The sequence below is a fragment of the Bubalus bubalis genome, chromosome 5 (genome assembly GCF_019923935.1).
Source record: "Bubalus bubalis isolate 160015118507 breed Murrah chromosome 5, NDDB_SH_1, whole genome shotgun sequence".
Lineage (NCBI taxonomy): Eukaryota > Metazoa > Chordata > Mammalia > Artiodactyla > Bovidae > Bubalus > Bubalus bubalis.
Genome location: NC_059161.1, coordinates 24,941,800 through 24,960,719, shown reverse-complemented (window position 1 = coordinate 24,960,719; position 18,920 = coordinate 24,941,800). Strand labels below are relative to the sequence as shown.

The window sequence follows — 18,920 nt, the reverse complement described above, 5'->3', positions numbered from 1 at the left end:
TATAGTATCATATCTTATTCAAACCATAAGCTCCCCCAATTCCCATCAGTTCCTAAAGGAGAGGCTGTGAGTTGTACAAGTAAATAAGTTACATCTTAGCAGGATGCCCAGTGATAGAAGAAAATCTCTATTCTGTTGTAATAGAATGAGTATTTTAAGCAACACCATGATTTGGATACTGTTTAAGACCAAAGGATTTAGTTTATTTCTAAAATCATTTATATACAACCTTTTATTCAAAAATGAAAGTAAAGTGGAAGTAGTCGCTCAGCAGTGTCCAAATCTTTGCGACCCCATGGACTATATAGCCTGCCAGGCTCCTCTGTCTCCAGAATTCTCCAGGCAAGAATTCTGGAGTGGGTTGCCATTCCCTCCTCCAAGAGATCTGCCTGACCCCAGGATCGAACCTGGGTCTCCTGCATTGCAGGCAGATTCTTTAGCATCTGAGCCACCAAGGAAGCCCTTATTCAAAAAATATTTCATGAAATTTTAGGATGGCTTCCCAAGTGGCTCTAGTGGTAAAGAATTCACCTCCAGCGCAGGAGACAGAGGAGATGTGGGTCAGTCCCTCGATTGGGAAGATCCCCTGGAGGAGGGCATGGCAACGTTCTCCAGTATTCTTGCTTGGAGAATTCCATGGACTGAGGAGCCTGGTGGCTTACAGTCCAAAGGATCACAGAGTCAGACACAGCTGAGCGACTAAACATGCAGGGTTGTAGACATTACTCTTGTAAGGGAAAATTTTGGGATTAAATGGGTTTTTTTGACATGGTAGGATCTTAGAACCTTCAGAATTTGTAGTTATAGGCCCCTGACATTGCTTGTCTGGACTATTGTAGCTGCCTCAGACTGACTAACTGGCCTCTCTGGCTTCAACATTTTATTTTTTAATTGAAAGATAATCACTTTAAAGAATTTTGTTGGTTTCTGCCAAACATCAACATAAGTCAGCCACAGTTATACATATGTCCCCTCTGTCTTGAAGCTCCCTCCCCATCCCACCCTTCCAGGGTGTTACAGAGCCCCTGTTAGAGTTCCCTGAGTCATACAGCAGATTCCCATTGGCTGTCTGCTTTACATATGGTAGTGTAAGTTTCCATGTAGTTTCTTTTACTTTTCTTTTCCATGTAGTTTCTGGAGTTTCTTTTACTCACTACCACCAGAGTTTTCTGCCTGGAAAACCAACCTCATCTTACCGCTCCTCACTTCAGGGAGCACTGCTGGCTCTCAGCTTGGCACGCATCCCCAGGTTTCACATCAATATGCCGTATGTTTTCCTGACCTCGTCACATCTTGTCTCTTCTACCTGGAACTTGTTATGACTATCCTGAGAAAGTTACTCGATTTCCTTGAGTATGAGTTTTCTCATTATGAAATAAAGCTGCTGCTGCTGCTGCTGCTGCTGCTGCTGCTAAGTTGCTTCAGTCATGTCCAACTCTGTGTGACCCCGTAGACAGCAGCCCATCAGGCTCCACCGTCCCTGGGATTCTCCAGGCAAGAACACTGGAGTTGGGTGCCATTGCCTTCTCCGTGAAATAAAGCTAATACCTACTAAACAAAAATGAAGAATTAATAAAGCTAAACATTTCTATGAAGCACTGGCTAAATGATTTATCCAATCCTTTTGCAGTTATGAGGTCAAGCAAACCCCTATCATCCTTTCATACCCAGAACTGACATCACGCCTTCTGGGAGCCTAGGCTGCTGTTTAATTCTGGCAGTTCCTCCACTAGAGCACCACAGTTGGAGTTAAGAGTGTGGTTTTCTGAAGCCATGTGGTTAGAGTTAAACCTTGGCTTCTCTATTTCATTTTATCTGGCGTTACCTGTACCTCAGTTATCTCTTCGGTAAAATGAGGATTATATTGTCTGTATAATAGGATTACTGTGAGGATGAAGTGGGATAATATATGTAAGAAACTTAGCAAATACTGTGCATCATTAGTATACAAAAAATGTTCATCGTTATTACTGTAATCGGTTTGAGTCAGTTTCTCCCATTGTGAGTTCCTCAAGGGTTTTTCTCTACCTTGCTACTCTCTAGATGCTTTGGGCTGGTTCAATGCCTAGCATAAAAGCTGGATCACTCATTAAATCACTCATTAGTCACTCATTAAATATTTATTCAGTTAACATAGCCTATTCATTCCAGATGAGGAATATTGGGCTTTAAATCCTCTCTGAAAATACTTGGGAAATAGAAAAACCCTCCTGTGTCCCACTGAAAAATATTCCAGGTTTCTTCCTATAGAAAAGTGGAGTATCTAAATTTCTTGGTCTGAATGCAGCTTTAAGAAGGATGTCCATCATATTGTATAGATTACAGGGATCATGTAATATAAATTGGTGAATTTTCCACCTTTCAATACCTTTAAGACTTAGATAGACTACATAGAAGGTCAGCTTTCTTCCCTGATGCTTAGGTAACCAAATGCTCTTCCTTAACTATGCAAGATTTCAGATTATTAGTCAATAATTTTAGAATTCTAAAAGTTTTTTCAAGTCTTATTTGCATAAACCTCTTGGTTGTCTGTGGTCAAAACAACTGTTGAAAGAACTGAAGCCAAGGTGTATATACCACAACCTTTTGAAATAGGGTAGACATGGGACTTCCCTGGTGGGTCATTGGTTAAGACATTGAGCTTCCACTGCGAAGGGTTTGATCCCTCGTTGGGGAACTAAGATCCCACATGCTATGTGGCAAAAAAAAAAAAAAAAAAAAATTAAATAGGGTAGACAGTCAAATTTAATAGAGTTTATAATCAAAAGACTGCTAATACGGATCCCAAATGACAGACTAGTCTGTTCCTTCTTACATAAGAAGTTATAGTCATGTTTTGTGTTTTTTATGAAAAAATACTCTTTTTACATATTTCATAATTATTAATTATATTTTATTCTTCATGAATTGAAGTCAGGGAATATCAACAATATAGCTGCATGTTTATGCTCCGCATCGATCTATTGCTGAATAGCAAGTCATCCCCGAACTTATTGGCTTACAACAACAAAATTTCCCACAATTCTGTGAGTTGACTGGCTGGTTCTGCTGCTGTTATCTCTGGATTCATTCATGTGGTAGCATTCAGCTGGTGGGATAGCTCAGAGTAGGGTCTCCCTTTCCAGATGGTTTTTCATCCTGGGCTGCTGCTCAGCATTGTGGTCTCAGATTTCCAGGAAGGCAAGACCCAGTGCACAAGCACCTTTCAGGCATCTGCATGTGTTACATTTGTCAGCGTCACATTGACCAAAGCAAAGCACAGGGAGAGCACTCCACAGGGAAGATGATGCCAGGAGCCGTGATTGATTGGGAGCCTGTCTTGTAACAATCTACTACACACACTTGGGATAAATTTGTGTTTCAGTACATAAAAACAAACCAACCACGCCCCACATTAACTTTGTTTCTGATGAGAGGACTGAGTTTGATGTGGAGAGACTTCCTTTCCATTTAATGTATTTACTTTCATTTATTAATACTTTTTATTTAATTATATCTGTATCCTTTTGTGCAATTTCTTTTACCATAGGCTGATATTGCTTCTTCAATTGAAAAAAAAAAAAAAAAAAAACTTTTTCCATAAACCATTATCAGTTTGGGTTCCCTGATGGCAGAAGTAATAGTTGCTTTTGAATTGTTAATGAAACTTGAGTAGAGATACTCTGATTACAAAGAAAATTCAGTCTGTGATATTAATTTTATTATACATGAGAAAAGTTCACAGGAAACTTAAAATTCTTCAGGTTTACTGTGACGTAGCTACCAATAATTTATAGGGGATTTGAAATAAATATTCTGTTTTATTTTCAGGATATTTTGGTTTTATTTCAGTTGTACTATGTGTTATCTATCCAACATGTTGACCAGTAAGAATGGTTTAGATGGCATAAGTCACTGGGAAGAGAGGAATGCATTTGCCAAAATGAATGTGAACACCTTCATAAGACAATCGCACACAGGTATATTGCAATCAAAGATTTAGAGACAAATCTGAATCTCCTAAAATACCTACTTTTTTGGCCAAAGTAGAGCAGCAACTCGCCCTTAAATTCACATACTCTGATGAGAAAATTAAGGTTGACTATTGACATTGGTTTTTCAAGATAAATGTCTAACATTATTTTTTCCGAGGGTAGGATGAGTTCACCCTATTTTAAAGAAAGGACAATCTGATACTTTCTCTGACACAGAGCAATGAAAATATGGTGGAACCAAATGAAAGTTTGCCACAAGATACCAGCCTAGCTATTCTGTGCTTTGCCGTGGCGGACTCTTTCTTTGGATCTAACGTATTTGTTTTAATTCAGCTCAGGGTTTGGCTGTGGTCATCTGATCCCAACAGATGTAACTTTAGACTTCTAACATGGATGATGTAGTTAAACTCATCTTAATGTAAGTTTTTCATGGTGGACCATGCATAGATTGTCTCCAGGAGTAACTGAAAAAGAGCTAGTTTCCTATCTAGAGAAGAGGGTAAAAGTGTGAAAGTGAGTGTAACATCACAAGATCGAAGCTCTAATGACTTTGTTTTTGATGGATCCAGGATCTGGGGAGTAGGGGAATGGACACCAGAGAAGAGACTGTGTAATATATTCCCAGTATTGGGAGGGAAATGCCATTGAAAAATGAAGGAAGACAAAAGAAAGTGGGGGAAAGATCTAGTACTTTCTCTTTTGAAAAATCGGATCCCCTAGTAGAGTACAGAAGGTGTCCCCAACCTCCGAGTATCTAATGCTTGATGGTCTGAGATGGAGCTGATGGAATAATAGTAGAAGTAAAGTGCGCAGTAAATGTGATGCGTTGGAATTGTCCCCATACCAGCTCCCTCCTCTGCCCCACCCTTCCGGTCTGTGGAAAAATTGTCTTCCACGAAACCTGTCCCTGGGGACCAAAAGATTGGAGGCCAGAGTACAGCATTTATCAGGAAAACTGCTGCAGGAGACAGATCTTGCCTTTACTGCCCAGAGATACTTGCTGCTGTGAAGAAGTGCGCAACTTAATCTTGCCTATTGGCTGATGTTCCCTACTGTTTTCTATTAACTGAGCCCCAAATCAGATCCAAAGACATCCTCCCCAGAGAGTAGGTGGATGGATGGTATAAACTAAGTGCTTGCTATGGGCTTGTGGCCTGAGGAGATGGCAGGCCTGTCTCAGGCTCTCCCTACCACCGTGTTGATAATATCCGTGTGCTGGCACTGGGTACCCACGCAGCCCGCTCCTCCCTGCCTCCCTCGCTGATGTCCCTGTGTGCTCCTGCATCTTGCTGGAACATCAACAGCCCAAGTCCCTTTCAACTGCTTGCTGCTCCTACTTATTTCCCCCTCTCATTCTGTGTAACTTCCTTTTTTCCTTTGAAGGAACCATTGATTAGCATTAACTTTGAAATGAGAGAAGCCATAACAATGACACCTTCCTTCCTTGGATGCCTGGCATGTTTATCATTTAATCATCACCTTAACATCATGAAATGCGCTTACTGATCTGATTGTACAGATAGAAAACAGGTGCAGAAAACAGTGGCCTCTAACAAAGGCCACTTGGTCAGTAAGTAACAGAGCAGAAATTTGACTCCAGGCAGTCTGGTTCCACAGTCTGTGCTTGACTATCATCGCTCGTATGCTTTGTTTTATATTAATCTTATACTACATAACTTTTGAAGGCAGTCATTTTAGAAGTTGTTTACTGTTGCCAGTATTTATTGGTCACTTACAGGATGTAAGACTCTTCTGACTCACTATGATTGCATTCAATTGCACCTTATTCATTCTTTTGCTTAATAGGTATTTTTAAATTTCTTGTGTACCTTCTGTGTCCCAATCCTGCATTAGTCTTTCTATTCAGTAATAATCACAACAGACAAGACTTCTGTCCTGACGCTCACAGGATAATGGAACAGGTGGAATAACCCAAAAATAAAGTATGATCAAGCGCTGTAATAAAGGTTTCAAAAGGAAAGAGAAGTTTGTTACAAGAGAGAAAATAGTAAGAAGATAGTTTAGACTGAGGAATGCAGATCAAGGAAAACTTGTGACATTTTCTGCTGAAGCTGTAAAAGATTAACAGCGCTAACCAGCTGTACAGGAGTAGTAAAGTATGCTATAGAAGGTCTTTTGTTTCTGGCGAAAGAGTGGACTAGATGTCAGTATAAACTCTTCTGATACAGAACATCTAAAACTTCTGGATAAAATAGTTGAAGTATATTTTTAAATGTGTGGCTGAGTGGGGAAATAAGGAAGAATTTTAGGTGCCAGAAATTCTGTGAAAACCTGAATTCTGAGATACAAGTAAATTCTAAACCTATATTTTGTTCTTTGGGCCTTTGCTAATCCTTGGTGGCCTAGATTTAGACTTTAGCAGGCCTTGTGCAGAAGACAAAGTCAAACCAAGTCTTCTGTGTCATGGGTGAGTCAGGGAAAAGCCCATCCCCTCCTTACACCTCTTCTTCAGAGGGAGACAGTTGGGAGAAGCACCCATCTTGGCCTTGGTTCTTGAGTGAGTGAGGGTCATACACATCAATCACATTCTTCTATGTGAAAAGATATTTCATGGTAAAGGAAAATGAATTTCATTATTAAAAAAAATACAAGCAAACCAAAAAACAAACAAACAGCCATTTTCTGGGCAGAGGAAAGGCTGTGTGGGAAGGCCCTTATGGAAAAAGGTACCTGACCTTTTCAGGGAACTAAAAAGCTGGTGTAGACTGAGCAAAATAAGTGCTGACAAATGAGGTTGTTAATGAAACCTGGGACCAGATCCTTGCTTGTCCTCAAAGGCTTTGGCTTGGATTTTGGATTTTATCCTAAGTATAATGCAAATCTTTTGGAGAGTTTTCAAGAGATTATCTGATTTATGTAAGAAAGAATAGATTAGAGAAAATATAAAAGTAAAGAATTCTTCTAAAGGCAAAAGCAGAGAAAAACTACAGTAATAATAAAGAGATGAGACATGGATTTGACTTGGATTAGGGACAACTGGAAGGCATTGATGGGTTCAGGATGTATTTTGAAAGTAAACCTGCTGATGAATTGGATGGTGAGTAGAATATGCAAGGCTGTCCCCAAGCATCTGTCTTGAATAACTAGTTGTCCAGAGGTCTTTTTCTGAATTGAGGAAGTCAGGAAGAGATAGGAAGAGGGAAGATCATGAGTTTGGCTTTAGAAATGTTGAGTTTTAGGAATGCTAAGTTTGACAAGTAAATGCAAGTGGAGACAGTACCACTATTCGATATACTAGAACTTTGTTATTCAGTTGCTAAGTCGTGTTCAACTCTTTGCAACCCTATGGACTGTAGCACACCAGGCTCCTCTGTCCTCTACTATCTCCCCGAGTTTGCTCAAACTCATGTCCTTGAGTCAGTGATGCTATCTAACCATCTCCTCCTCTGCCTCCCTGTTCTCCAAGATACTTAAAATATGTTTATATAGTTGAACTCATATTCGAATAAGCCATCCCTAGAATGCAAGAACTGAATATATTTGCATATGAAGTATAATATTTTGGGAAAGACACTGTCAGAAATTGACTGATTGTTCACCAAACCTGTTCTCTTTTCTTCCTGCTGATACAGCTTGAACTGCATTTCCCAGCCTCCTGTGCAATTGCATGTAGTCATTTGAATGGGTCTGGGCAGAGGAATGAGAGTACAAGTGGTATACATTTTTATGTTTCTTTCTGGCTGTTTGAAGAAAAAAAAAAAAAAACCTTCCATACAGCTTCTGTGCTGTCTGCACTTTTGCCAACTGATACACTCAAATGCCTTTGGAAACCACATATTGAAGATGATAGAATCTCTTCCTAAATGATGACATAGTTCAGAAAACCCCCAATCATACCCTCCTGCTTACTGAACTCTACATGAACAAAAAAATACACTGCTTTTATTTTAAATTACCAAGATTCTGTAATTTAGCCACTAGCTTCCTTCATGGCCCAGACAGTAAAGAATCCACCTGCAGGGCAGGAGACCTGGGTTAGATCCCTGGTTTGGGAAGATCCCCTGGAGGAGGGCATGGCAACCCACTTCAGTATTCTTGCCTGGAAAATTTCATGGACAGCAGAGCTTGGAAGGCTACAGTCCATGGAGTCACGAGAGTCGGACACAACTGAGCAACTAAGCATAGCATCATGTTAAAAGATACTGATTTTCTTTCAAGGTGGCATCAAGGACCTAATTTCTTGTTCATTCTTTTTTTTTTTTTCTCTCATTTTTCTTCTGTGTATATTTGATATCATATGTAACTAGGCAGTTTGAAGGTTAGGATGTTAGAAGGTTTATATAGGGAGTAAGGGAATTTGAGAAGCTTGAGGTATGAGAGAGGAGCTGAAGGTTATAAATGCCTCCTGTTCTCCATATAAGATAATTATCACTCCTCCTCTGTCTAGCCAAGTAATTAATTTCAAAGATTTACACTCCTGTAGCCACTTTATCCCACCCACTGATAGCACCCTCTTTGCAAAACAGAGTTGATAAAGACCATGATCACCTCTGCTTTACCTCATTTGGTATTTACAAAATCAGATTCACACATTGGGATGCAAGAAAGTCATAAGTTAAAACTGAGAAACATCTTGTCTTCCTTTATACCTCTGATAATAGATGCCACAGGATCTCTCATGGTGAACACTTCAGGGAGAGATGCAAAATGTATCAGAATGTGTGTACCTGTCTCATAGGACACACTGAAATCAGAATACACCCCTCTGAATCTTTGGCTGTTGGATTAGCCTGATAAGACGTTCTCTTACATCATTTTCTCATAATTTATCTATCAGTCTATTTGCTTTTCTGGACCTTCATGACTCCTTCCCTCTAGGGAAGTGAAAATCACTCATTTGTGTCCCACTTTTTGTGACCCCATGGACTATACAGTTCATGGAATTCTCCAGGCAAGAATACTGGAGTAGGTAGCCTTTCCCTTCCCCATGGGATCTTCCCAACCCAGGGATCGAACCCAGGTCTCCTGTATTGCAGATGGATTCTTTACCATCTGAGCCCCAAGGGGAAGCGCCCCCACCACCCACCGAGGGCAGGTAGGAGGTAAATCCAGTTCCATATTCTGATCACCCAGCATAATACCTGGTGTATTATAAGTGCTTAGTAACTCCTTGGTTAAAAACCAAATGAAACTTTGCTAGTTAACAAACATTGTAAATCAACTGTACTCCAATAAAAAATAATTTAAAAAAAAAGAAAAAAGTTAAAAAAAAAAACAAAAACACAAAAACTGTTGCATTTTTAAGAGTTATGTCTATATTTTGGACACAATTTCTTTATTGGATGTATGTTTTGCATTTCCCCCCCAACATGCGCATTATTTATAAAAATCTGGAAGTAGAAACAAGCAAATGTCCATCAACTGATGAATACAGAAAAAAATTGTAGAATATCTGTACAACATAATTCATGTCCATAATAGTAAAAGAATACCTAATGAATGATTTGTATCTGGCTGATAGGAAAAGTGTTCCTAGTGGTGTGCATTATATGGATTATTCACTGTAGAGAATTTCCTTTTAACTACATCAGTAATGTACCTTTAAGATACAGGTCACTGTATGGCCATAGAAGGTATTTTTATGAAAAACATTATAATTATTTTTTTGTATAAGAAATTTATCAAAATTTGCATTCTCTTTGTTTATGAATATATCTTCAATTTGTAAAAAAAAAAGTCAGATTATACATAATTGAGTTTATAGTTTTGCAAGAATCAGGCAAATTGCACGTATAGGGACAGGTTGGGCACATGTGCCTACAGGAGCTTTAAGGAATACGTTATGGCTCTGTTGGTAATTGCCTCCTCTTCAGTTCTAGTGGCATATGGCTAGGCTTGGGCAAACAGATGTTTGTACCCAAACAGGCACTTACTGTGTCAGCTCAGGTGTTAAGCCAGGCTGAAGTTTACAGCTGTGCCCTGCTTGAAATTCTAAAGCCATAGCAGTTTATACTCTGAGTCTGGTGTACCTCTCATCTAGAATATGGCATTGTTGATTTCTGGAATCATTTTCTTTCCCAGTCTATGAGCTGATGATAAAACCTGTTCTCGTAGGGATTGTAAGCAAAGTGAAATTCAGTCCTGAATTGTCATAAGTGAAATGAAAAGCTTTCATTTATGTGGTATTAGATGACAGAAATGTGATTATAAGTAAGCCCTAGTTTCTTTTAGGCACACTGGCGCTGAGCTATAGTGGGTCCTTTACAGAAGTCGGTACGTTGATCACCTCGGTTCCTTGGACTACTAGCAGTAGGTACTACTTGATATAACCCTTTTCCCAGGAATTTCTGGCTGGCTAGACTAAATTCTCATGCCTTTGATGTTACAGTATATGGACTCTTATCTTGGTAGTGATTACAGTTAAGTATAAAAGAAAATCTAAAATTCTATAAAATAATCATTTCTTTATGACTTCCAAGAAGCATTTTGATTATCAGAACTGAGGAAAGCTTACTGCAATAGGCAGGCCCAAGCTAGGAGTATCTGTATACCCACAGGCCTTTTCTCAGGACTCCTACCTGTAGCCTCTTCCCGAAGATGTCAGCTCTAGGCATTGCGTGCAGGTGGCCATGCTCTGTATTGCTAGACCTTACCACCTACATTTGACGTAGAGCAATCAGAAAAAATAAATGCTAAAACAGGCTGTGTGGAGGCTGATCCATTAGAAGACCTAGCACCAGTGCTTTACCTTACTGATGATGGTGACCTAGTAGGCTGGTCACATCCTCTGCCAGAAAAGTGTATACTTGAGGTAGAGAGATTTATTTGATAGGAACAGAAGTCAAATGCTTAACTAGAACAAAGGTAGACAGAGATGATATGAGTCAGTAAGAAGCCATGAGTAAGCAAGAGTGATGAATAAGTGAAAGCTAAGTCATATAACTTCTTTTTTTAATTGTCTGTGTGGGAGATACAGAGATTTTACTTAACATCTGTAGGCAAAGAGCATGATCAGTAGGTTATTGTTGCCAAAGACACAAGGAACTAACCAAATGCTTACACACTTGCCTGAGCAACTTGAAATTCTCAATCTGTGTTCCAGTACTTCTCATGAGGCCTGCTTAAGCAGCTTTCCATGACTTACTATGAGGCCTAGCCGTGTGACATGCTTTTATTCCATATTTTCCCATGAAACATTACAATAGTATTCCCGCTCATACTCCTCTCTTACACACACACACACACACACATAAATATATATAAATATAAATATATATGTATACACACACACACACACACACACACACACTATATACAGCCACCCACAGTTACTTGGGATACCTGATTGAGTCTCTGTGCCTTGTAGCCAAAGGATCCTAAATGACACACCTGCTCTACAGGTTCAGCTTTTATTACTTTGGCTCCACAGCCAAGGCAAGGACTGAAGAACAATAGCAGTTTTATGCCCAATGAAGAGGGCACAGACTTTGAACAGGAAAAGGCAACCCTGATGTGATACAGGGAGGGACCAGAGAAAGGTAGGTAACATTAATGACTTGAAACATGGCTTTAGAGGTGACTATGTGGAAATGTATATTAGCAAAAAAGTGTAAGAATATTATTATTATTTCTTCTTTTCTTCTACTAAAGTATGAGTTTCTGAAGCATTCATGGCAGTGTGCCTCTCTAATGCCTAGAAGAGGGCCTTGCATGTAGTAGGTGAAACACTAAATTGAGCACATAATGGCCCAGCTATTGATTTGTCTTAAAGTTTAGTATTTGCTTTGAATTGACTGGTAATATATATATATATATACATATATATACACACACACACACACTTTCAGGCAGACTAAACTAAGCCAAAGAGAGAAATGTAAGTTAGAAGTGAGAGTAGAATTTCCAGAAGTTTCTGGGAGAGGTAGAGATAGTGTAGAATAGCCTAGAAACCATGGGAGGAATTTCAGAAAGCTGGATAAGAAACTACCTTCCCCATTCACAAGGCTAAGGAGTGGAACATACTGTTGTCAGAAACACCTGTAGAACACAGGACAGCAAAGCCTTTCACCAGAGAGCATGACTTAGAGCATGATAGCAGAGGAGAACTGGCAAAAACAAATTCTAGATTCTGGTTTTTCAGTGACAGAATATCAGGGCGTCAGTGCACTAGGAGAAACAAAAGAAGAAACATGAGCCTCATCTTCAAGGGAAGGAGGAGGTATACACATCGCCAAACCAAAGGATGTGATGGAGAACACATAAACGCAGTTGAAGAAAGATGCCTGCAGCTGCCAATCTCAGAAGAAAGCGAAAGAACTCTCTGAGGGACAATCCAGGAATGCCCAGTTTAGACTGATGGGACAGGGCACGTGGACAGCAGCAGGAGCGTCCTTGGCCCTGGCTGGGCATGAAGAAGAAGCTGGGCAATGGCCTCAGTGAAGAATCACCCAGGCAAGGCTGAAGAGAAAAACAAAAGCTTACTGGGAAAACACGAACAAAAAAGTAGGAATCACATCTTTAATATAAGGCAATGTTAGAGTTAGAGGAGAAAGCTTTAAATAAGGCGCAGAGGGGTGATTCATAGCAGCAGTGTGCTACTGTCATCTCTGAAACAGAAACAGGAAGTGGGAAATACGGAGAGAAATATGTGATGGTAGGAGGCTTTAATTCACTCCTCTTGGTTAGTGAGACCAGGTGGCCAAAAACCCAAGAAAATGAAAACCCAAATAAAGATAATAAATGAACTAAGTCTTTATTATTAATATGTGTCACTTTGTGTCCTAAAAGCTAAGACCAGACCTTTCATACTGCTGAATAAAAACAAAATACACTGTAAAGAAAATATCAATGAATTTCAAAAGGCAAAACAAATACATATAGCATTCTCTAATCACACTGCAATAAAACTAGAAATTAACATAATTAGAAATTGTTAAAATTTTTTATTTAAACAACTCTTGGATCATAGAGGAAATCATACAGGTTATAGAAAATCCAGGAGGAAAAGCACTGTATGTCAGAACTTATGGAACAGCTAAAAGTAGGATTCAGAAGCACCTATCTTAATGAAGAAAGAAAACAGCTGAATTAAATCTCTAACTCAAGAAGTTAGAAAAATAATCAATAAAACAGACATTAAAAAGCAGAAAGTCAGAATAACGATAGAAGTTAATGAAGAAGAAAATTAATCAGACTAGTAAATAAAAGAGCTGGTTCTTTTTAAAAAAATTAATTAAATAGATAAATCTTTAGCTAACCTAATAAAATTGAAATGTGGGTGGGGAAGAGAATATAGAATGAGAAATAATAATGGGGAAAGTATAGAAACTAGAAAGAATAAGAGAATTATAAGAAAATATTTTGCTCAGTCCTGCACAGATTAACTTGAGAACCTGGAAGGCATGAATGCTTTTCTAGGAAAACAGAAATAATCAATACTAATCTCAGATTATTAGTCAAATCATTAATCATCAGAAAATCTAAACTGACTATTTATCACAGAATAACTCCCCCCGCCCACCCCCCGCCCCAACCCTCTCAGGAAGAGCTTGAGTGAGGCCAGGGTGATGTAACAGGGGACTGCTAATAACCTTTCAGGACCACATCAGACCAGAGTTCCCAGATAACATGTGCTTTAGCAAACATGGAGATTTCTCACAGGAGACCTGGGAAACTAGTAAAAAGTTGATGTTCTTGGGGATCAGAACTGGGACTAAGGGACAGTATGAGAAGGATGTCTTGCTTCTTGTGTACTTTTATTATTTTATACCATTTGCAAATGTTTCTTACTCAAGTGTGAGGAATTTAGAATACCTTTGTTTCACATTGGACAAGTTCACAACACCCTTTGGCTTTTTTTTTTTTTTTGCCTTAATTTTTTTGCTAGACAGAACTTCTTTCTTTTTTTTTTTTAATATTTATTTATTTATTTGGTTGTGCTGGGTCTTAGTTGAGGCATGTGTTATCTAGTTCCCTGACCAGGGATTGAATCTGGGCCCCCTGCATTGGGAGCCCAGAGTTTTAGCCACTGGACTACCAGGGAAGTCCTAGACAGAATTTCTTAAATGCCCTTCAGAGATGTCCCAACCAAATTCCTGGAACCTGAGAATGTGATGAGATATGGCTTCTCTGATTAGATTTTCTTATATGTCACAGTTGACCAGAAAAGAGGGATATTTTCCTGATTTATCTGAGTGGGCCTGATCTCATCAAACGAGCCTCAGATGCAGAGAGCTTTCTTTGGCTGATGGCAGAAGGGAAGTCAGGGAGGGAGGAATTATGAGAAGGACTCCATACACAACTACTGCTTTGAAGTTGGAAGGGACCATGGGAGAAGGGAGACAGACAGCTTTGAGGAGCTGAGGGCAGCCCCCCAGCCAACGGCTGGCAAGGAAACAGGACTTCATCCATACAACCTCATCCATAGTTCCACAAGGAATTGTGTTCTGCCAACAACCTGCAAGAGCTTGAAGGCAGATTCTTCCCCAGAGCTCCCAGATGAGAGGCCAGCCCAGTAGGCATCTTGATTTCAACCTTATGAGACCCCAGGCAAAGCCCAGCAGAACCCACCCAGGGTCCTGACCTTCAGAGTTGTGAGATAGTAAATGAAAGCTGCTTTCAGCTGCTAAGTCTGTGGTAATTTGTTATATAGTAATAGAAAACAAGTAGAGTAAAATTGCATTTTAAAACCTTCATACAGGAATCTGCAAAGATGGTACAGATGAGCCTGCTTGCAGGGCAGGAATAGAGACACAGACGTAGAGAACAGGCCTGGGGACACGGGGGGCAGGGAGCTGGAGAGGGTGGGACGGATTGAGAGCGTGGCACTGACATACACACACCACTAGGTGTAAAATGCATGGTGGAAAGCTACTGTAGGGAACGCAGCTCAGCTCGGTGCTCTGCGATGACCTAGTGGGGTGGGATAGGGGAGTGGGACGGAGGTTCGAGAGGGAGGGGATATATGTATTCATACAGCTGATTCGTGTTGTTGTACAGCCAGAACCAACAGAACATTGTAAAGCAATTGTACTCTAATAAAAAAAAATTTTAAAACACAGCCTCCATACCTGTGGGGCTTTATGAAGACTTAGAGGTGGGAGCATCTTTTCTCCTCTCTGGATGTGGCGGGATCGTGCAGATCAGCCTCAGAGCCCCCAGCACAGAGACCACATATAGAGTCGGGCTGCATGACTCCTATGAGGTGCCATAAGTAAAACATACTCTGCTGTATTTTCATTATTTTCTCTAATTGTGTTGAAGTCCAATTTTCTTATTCTTTTTAGTCAGCGACTCAGTGTATAGGATGATAATTTTATTATCTTAATGAGAATAAAATTTTTATAGCTGTCTTGTTCCTCTCTCCCCCCATTCAGATTATAGTCTTGAAAGCGATTTTGGGGGCATTTCCATTTTAAATAATCTTTTCTGTTTTCAGTGAAGAAATTGGGATTTTTTTCTTTAGATACTTTAGGAAATTAACTCCTACCTTTCTAAAAATTCCTTGTTTATGTGACCTGGGTTTTAAATTTGTCATTAGAGCAACTGCTAATCATGAAAGTGCAATCCAATGACACTACAATGCTTTTTTGACTAGTTTTTCTAGAGTCTTACTTGAGTTGCTCCATGCATGCCATGCTTTGTCACCTAAGTCATGTCCAACTCTTAGCCACCCCATGGACTGTAGCCCACCAGGCTCCTCTGTCCGTGGGAATTTCCAGGCAAGAATACTGGAGTGGGTTGCCATTTCCTTCTCCAGGGAATCTTCCCAACCCAGGGATCGAACCTGTGTCTCCTGCTTTGCAGGCAGATTCCTTACTGCTGCGCCACCCCGTTTTGTTCTAATGGCAGTTTTACCTGAGACTGAATAAAAATTGTTTGCCTTTTAAATTGCCAGACACTAGAAGTTATCTTTCAATTAATTATTTGAGTTTAGTGGTGTGGGAATCAGATATCTTATTTAATTCATTGGACTTTCATAAACTTTGCCTTGAAATGTCAACTCTGAGAACCGCAGAAGAGAAGAATATCTGTTCAGGTCTGTAAAGAGCTTAGGAAGATTCGAGATTGCTTCTGTGGTCTCCATCACTTCAGCTTCTGAGTAGAAAATACAGTCACAAGCAAGTCAGTGTCAAGAGCGCAGCATGATCAACAGATTCAATAACACGTACAATGTCTAATTCTGAGTCTTAATGTCATTTCTTTTTGGTCAGTTACGTTGTCCAATTTTTCTTTCCCAGCCTGTTCCAGGGGCTTGTCAATAGTGTGCTGAGGTCAGAGAATGCTTCTGCCTCTAATATAACATCTCTGGGTAATGTGTTATAAAAAGATTTATCTATAATAAATGTGAAACCCAGGAGGAAAAATTTAAACAACTGATTTTAATGACTGTACAGGGTGTGCCCAGCAGACAGAACAAACAGTTTCTATTTTGCTTTAATAATGAAATTTCTTTAAAGACGGTATTGGTCATTTTTAGCAGAAATGTTTTGTTTTTCATAAGGGAATGAAGTTAAATATTTTTGTTTTCTCACGAGATGTTTCTAAAAGGAAGAGAACGATATTATTGTTAATTCTGTAGTAGATGGAAGCTTTCAGAGCAGCCGCACTAATTATATTAATGCTCAGTGCCAAAACATATAAAATAGCCCTCACTGACTGGTGTCTGAATTATGGAAAGGTAAGAACTTGCATAATCGAAGAACACCAGGCTCCTCCGTCCATGGGATTTTCCAGGCAAGAGTACCGGAGTGGGTTGCCATTTCCTTCTCCAATTTGAAAGAAAACAGAGTGCTTTTCTTGAAGTCCAGTAATCTTTTTATCTAATCAAACTACTTTATCTTCTTTATAAACCATACTTTACAGTTACTGATTTAAAAGAAATTCCCTCTAGTGGAAAATCTGATCTCAGAATTGTGCATAATTTAGGGGGTCCACACTCCCAGGTCTCAACTCAAAGGCTAGCTTTGCTCCAGAGTCCAAGCCTGGCTCTGGTAGACTGTTTTCAAAGACTCTTGATGATCTCTGCTAAATGTTCATTTAGGAATGGTACAGATCACCCTAAAATCTTGGTTGACTTGCTCCTGAGGTCAGGGTTTTCCTCTGGCATGTTACCTTCCAAATAATGCTTCTACTAGGCTAAATATAAAAAATTAGTTTGCCATCTGAACCCTCCACCTAATAATATGTGTCAGAGGTGTGCTGATGGGTGATGAATTTGCTAGCCCCCAAAGAGAAAGAAACGTGTGGGAATGAGGCTTTGAGAAGTATTGTAAGCTGCACATGGTAAATCCAGCATCCATACATTATAGTTTGCCTTCAGTAATTTGGACCTCCTCAGCTTTGGGGCAACAGTGCATACACGTGGTATCCACACATTATAGTTTGCCTTCAGTAATTTGGACCTCCTCAGCTTTGGGGCAATAGTGCATACACGTGGTATAAGATAAGCTTATTTAACAGAGTTCCATCAAGTAAATATAAAAATCTCAATTTTCTTATGGTAATAATACTGACCTTACATTTTTGTTTTTATTTTTTGTTCAGTGGTTTCAGGAATGAATTGCTTGGTAGGAAATCAAGCAATACACTTCCCAGCCTGATATTATGTATGTATTGAGGCTAAAGAGTATTGTACAGAGGAGTGCCCTTTTTCATAAAACATTAGGGGTAGAGAGGGTGGAGCCTTTCCATGTTTTAATAGCAAAGACCTCTCATTGTAAAAAATGAGATTATCCCTTTAGAAACCATATAAATTACTGAAGGGAAATATGACCAAGAATATGTTTTGGTTAAATAGATGCCAGATGCCCATTTCACTAGATGATTACTATTCTAAATATTTTTCCATTAGCTAGTTTCAACTCAGGAAATAGATTAGACCCTTAATGGCCTAAGCAACCAGGAAATGCACAATATATTTATAGATTTCACCAGTGAATTTGAAATAAAACTTGTCTATTAAAACTTCTGATTGCAATACTCAATGTAAATTTTTTTAGTGCTTTTTAAAATATTTTCTCTTGAGTTCAGTTCAGTCACTCAGTCGTGTCCGACTCTTTGTGATCCCATGAACTGCAGCATGCCAGGCCTCCTTATCTATCACCAACTGCTGGAGTCCACCCAAACCCATGTCCATTGAGTCGGTGATGCTATCCAACCATCTCATCCTCTGTTGTCCCCTTCTCCTCCTGCCCTCAATCTTTCCCAGCATCAGGGTCTTTTCATATGAGTCAGCTCTTCACATTGGGGGCCAAAGTATTGGAGTTTCAGCTTCAACATCAGTCCTTCCAATGAACACCCAGGACTGATCTCCTTTAGGATGGACTGGTTGGATCTCCTTGCAGTCCAAGGGACTCTCAAAAGTCTTCTCCAACACCACAGTCAAAAGCATCAATTCTGCAGTGCTCAGCTTTCTTTATAGTCCAACTCTCACATCCATACTTGACTACTGGAAAAACCGTAGCCTTGACTAGATGGACCTTTGTTGACAAAGTAATGTCTCTGCTTTTTAATATGCTATCTAGGTTTAATATGCTTCCTTCCAAGGAGTAAGTGTCTTTTAATTTCATGGCTGCAGTCACCATCTGCAGCGATTTAGGAGCCCCAAAAAATAAAAAGTCAGCCACTGTTTCCACTGTTTCCCCATCTATTTGCCATGAAGTGATGGGACCGGATGCCATGATCTTAGTTTTCTGAATGTTGACCTTTAAGCCAACTTTTTCACTCTCCTCTTTCACTTTCATCAAGAGGCTCTTTAGTTCTTCTTCACTTTCTGCCATAAGGGTGGCATCATCTGCATATCTGAGGTTATTGATATTTCTCCCAGCAATCTTGATTCCAGCTTGTCTTCCCCCAGCCCAGCATTTCTCATAATGTACTCTGCATATAAGTTAAACAAGCAGGGTGACAGTATACAGCTTTCACGTACTCCTTTTCCTATTCTCTCTTATCCCAACCCTTTTAAAAGTCTCATATTCTCAGTAA

General features: G+C 39.6%; 1 protein-coding gene across 5 annotated transcripts in view; it reads left to right on the top strand.

The window, feature by feature from the left end:
• RABGAP1L (RAB GTPase activating protein 1 like) overlaps nucleotides 1–18,920 on the top strand; it is a 736,110-nt gene that overhangs the window by 597,713 nt on the left and 119,477 nt on the right. The window lies entirely within an intron of this gene.